This window comes from Gekko japonicus, unplaced genomic scaffold, assembly GCF_001447785.1.
Source record: "Gekko japonicus isolate JY-2015 unplaced genomic scaffold, Gekko_japonicus_V1.1 scaffold733, whole genome shotgun sequence".
In the NCBI taxonomy this organism is placed as follows: Eukaryota; Metazoa; Chordata; class Lepidosauria; order Squamata; family Gekkonidae; genus Gekko; species Gekko japonicus.
The window spans coordinates 636,122-640,723 of NW_015171526.1; positions in this window are offsets into that span (position 1 = coordinate 636,122).

Consider the following 4,602-nt stretch of genomic DNA (forward strand, 5'->3'; position numbering starts at 1 on the left):
GTGCGGTTTGGGGAAGGGAGGGACCTCAGCATGGTATAATGCCATAGAGTCCACCCTTCAAAGCAGCCATTTTCTCCAGGGGAGCTGATTTCTATCATCTGGGGATCAGTTGTAAAAGCGGGAGATCTCCAGGTCACACCTGGAGGCTGGTGACCCTATAATTTGAACACCCAAGATTACTTTGTGAGGGCCACTCTTTTCATTCTCACGTAGTTTGAGATCTTTCAGCATGGGTTGTATGTTGTACTGATTTGCTCTGCCATATCCCTGTCCTTCATGAATTTTAAAAGGAAAGGTGTAGATGGCTTGGGAGTTGGGTACTAAAGTTGTGCTAGGAAAAATGAGTCTCATCCTCATCAAGAAAGGCAGGCTTGTTCATTGCATGGCCTGCAAACCTCCATGTGTACCAGACACACGATGTGTCCACCACACTCATCTCTACAGATTGCAGGGATGGAGATGAATCCTGAAGAATGACAATGCTAACATTATGGGTAGGATCCAGCCAGCTTCTTGGCTCAATCTCACCAAATTCTCTTTCTCACTACAGCCCAAGTCATATGGCTTTTTCCAGGGGTCATTTCATAGAAAAAGAGCTGCAGGAGCTCATTAGCATACAGTATGCTAATGAGCTACTAGGCTATTAGCATATGCCATGCCCCCTGACAACACCGGAAGTGATGTCAGAAGGGGAAGCAAAAGGCGTGGGAAGGCATCTTCAAAAGCCTCCCCTTCCCCAGCTGGCCTGCAGGGGGGGGGAAGCGAAGAGAGAAGGGGTTTAAAGTTTAAACCCCTTCTCACTAGAGTTGGGCCACAGAAGGAGGAAAGAGGGAAGGAAAGAGAGAGAGTAGAGAGAATGAAAGAAGGAAGGAAAGAGGGGATAAAAAGAGAGAAGGAAATAGGGAAAAAAAGGAAAGAGAGAAAGCAAAGGAGGGAAAGAAAAGGAAAGGGGGGAAAGATGGCAAAGAGATGGAGAGAGGGAGGGAGACTCTCCCACCCCCCATCAATCCCCTGCCACCCCCACCCCCACGGATCCCTTACCACTTTGGCGTGGGCTGGGGAAGCCAGTGACGGGGCTCTCCAGGCCTCCCCCGAGCCACAGTGCTTTTGCACGGACCCGGGGGACCCGGCTGCGGGGCTCTCCCCCGGGCTGCAGCACTTCTGTGCGGGCCAGGGGAACCTGGCTGTGGGGCTCTCCGGGCCTCCCCCTGGCCCAAGTGCTTCGGCACAGGGAGCTGGGGGCGGGGCTTGCCGCCACCACCATTTGCAGTAGCTCTTGGGCTGCTGGAGCAGTGCTCCGGCATGCTCCGGCCCCAAAAGACCCCTGGCTTTTTCTATGCAGGTCCCATTTTCCCTACCATAGCCTTTTTTGGTGGGCATTTTTCACCAGCTAAAAAGTCAGTTGGTTCCAACCCAATGCAATTTTAATAAGGTGTTCTCATTTTTTAAAAACAACAACAGGCAATCTGATTTATTAAGGGGAGGAACCAAAAAAATATATGGACTGTCCCAGCTAAATAAGGACACTTGCACAGATATTGACCCTAGGAGATAATCTTAACTATTTTACGGATATTCAAAAAAAATTAACCGGGGGGGGGGGGGTCTAGTAAGAAGCCTTGCCTGCTTATGGCCCGTTTTTTTGCTGGAGCTTCCTTCCCCCGTTCGATGTTCAACATCCCTGAAAATTTAACTTGTTGAAAAACAAGCTCTATGTCTCAGATCTTCAAAGGCAAGATTTGGAAATTCATAGTTTCAAAAATGCAGATCGTATAAGATTGCCCATTTTTGACATGATACAAAGTTTCAGCTTTCCACAAGCGTGCAAACAAAAGCGAATGAAAATAAATGCGTGCCAGATCCCAGTTTTGACACTCGGACATGCACGTGCTAGCCACATCGCCCGGCAAACATCTGATCACACAGATGACACCAGGAGCTCTAGGCCACAAAAGCAGATGCTGCGCTAATCAGTGAAATCCTACACAGAGTTACTGCCATCTCAAACAATGGGCTTAGACTAGAGTAACTCAGCATAGAATTGCACTGTAAATGCATTAATGGGTCTTTTAACCCCGTTTTCCACCCAAAAATTGTCTCCCAAATTATCCTGCCTCCATTTAAAACCAATATCAACATCAGTGAAATTATCATTGGAAAGGTGCTGAAGGGGGGGGCGGGGTTTCAGAACAAGATCTGGGGCCAGCCATGATGCATGCGATACTTGTCTGTTTCCTCTTCTCCCTCAGTCTACTCTGATATCGGCTAGTAAGGGAGTGGATTCCCCCCCCCCGGGGTTATTCTCTGTGGTGCCACAAGGACTCTCCACTGCTTCCCTCTCTCTTTGTTTCCCAGATTCTTTTTTCCTTCTCAGTCCAAGTGGAATCTGGAAGTCCACTTTCACCACCCTCCGTTCATTTTGCCCAGCTTGCCCTCTCAGGCTGTCAAGTCAATTTCTAGAGTGCCGTCCTTAACGTGAAGTGAAATGTTTGCAAAGAGTGTGGAAGAAGCGGCGGGGGGAATGGTGTCTGTGGGGAGGGGTCGCCTCCATCCCCACCGAGTTCAATTAAATAAAATCTTCTTATGGATGTGACACAGCCACCCAGGAGGGCTTTTCTCCTTCCTTGGTGCTCTCCACCACAAAGTGTGGAGCGGAGAAAATGAAAGTCATTTAATGACAGTCCATCAAAATGTATACGTTAAGCCTCCTCCATCTGGGCCTCGTTTGGTCCCACGTTAGCAAGTGCTCACAATGGAAATGCTACAGGCTTTTCTAGGTCATTTGGCATTATGTGAGAAATCACCTCCCTATGACCCCATATGGTGAAGCGTCAGTAGCTAAACAGATTGGCAGGGCTGGGGTCATAACGCACTCTAATCCTTCAGGACATCAGCCGCTGCTTAGCCAATTCGAAAACAGCTTGACTTTCCTTTCACCAATGACACTGTTTATTTCTCTGTAACTGCGCTGTCATAAAAACTAACGGCAGTGGACAGATTTGATATGAATTTTCCCAAAGCAGTTTGAACAGAGCTAGGCAGGGATTTAATTCCAATACATCCTTAATAGGCAGGCACAAGTTGATACAACAGACGGTGCCTCTCAGAGGCTGCCACACATCCCTGGCCCATTTATTTTGACTGTGGGAAATATGGATCCATGTGTGCTACGGTCTTCGTCCGTCTTATGGTTAGTGCAGAAAGTGGAGAGTTAGGTCCTCGGCAATCCTCTGAGCTGTGGAGTCCGGTGAGCAAAAATTCTACTTTGTGAGCTATGGGCATGAAAGTTGTGAGTGAGCGATTTGGCTGCTGCACTCATTCGTTGGCTCTGGAGCCATTCTTCCTAAGACAGAAATGTGTGAGCTGAGCTGGAAGCTAAAAAACTGTGAGCTAGCTCACACTGACTAAGCTTAGAGGGAACAGTGGGAAAAGTACTGGGTTCGCCGCATGGAGGACTCGGACGACGACATGCGTTTGCACACGTTTATTGTACTTTACATCTAACTGCTAAAAATGGCCCTGCAAGGCCAACTATATACACACCCACCCACCCAGCACACCCTTAGTCCCATTGGAGGGTTTGAATTTCCCGCCAAAGTGGCTATTGGTTGATGCCGGGGGAACTAGGATCCTAAATTCCTATTGTTCAGGGGAGCTAAGCTCCTGTATGTGCCGTGGACCCCTAGTGGCGGTCCGCGTACATAACACAGTGGTCCTCGGCAGCTCCCTTCTAAGCCTAACTACTGATTCACCGCATCGACTCGGGCCTTTCCCCTCCATAGCACCGTACATAGACTGACCGCCACATCTTTCCTCTTAAGGAACTTCCTCAAGCTCCCCAACAGATGCTCAGAAGGAAATTAATTTTAGTCTCTCTGTCATTAAGGCTATAATTCATAGTATAGTATCCCTCATTACTATGTATGGGTGTGAAAGCTGGACTATAAAGAAAGCTGATGGGGGGGGGAACCTTGATTCATTTGAAATGTGGTGTTGAAGGAGAGCTTCATGGATACCATGGACTGCTAAAAAGACAAATGAGGAGGGAGTTTCCGGTGCCTGCGAGACTGCGCAGACAGACCAAGAGAGCCTCCGCGTCTTTGCTCCAAAAAAACGCAAAATAAAAACTAATTGAGGACTATAAAGACTAAAACTACTCGCTGATAAGGATGGGGAGGCAAAGAGGAGGGAAAGGAGGGAAAGGAGCCAAGAAAAATAACGAGGAAGCTCAACAAAGTGAGCAAACTATGCAACCATCGGATGAAGACCCCCCCCCCCATTAGAACTCGACTCCGAAGAGGAGGCAACCAGCCGGCAGAGCAAAAGGAAACGTGAGGACTCAATCACCAAAAAAGATATACAGTCTATGCTGGTAGAAATGAAAAAAGAATTTAAAGATAGTATCACCCCTATCCATCAGAAATTGGATGCTATGAATCTCAGCCTAACAGACTTGAAAGAACGGACGGACCAGGCTCTGATACAAAGTGCCAGGAATAAGCAGGACATTAAAAACCTACAGACTTTTGAGACTTGGAGTAAGTCCAAAATTATTCTTTTGGATATAAAGGCACGGGAACGAAAAATTAAATTCAGGGGGAT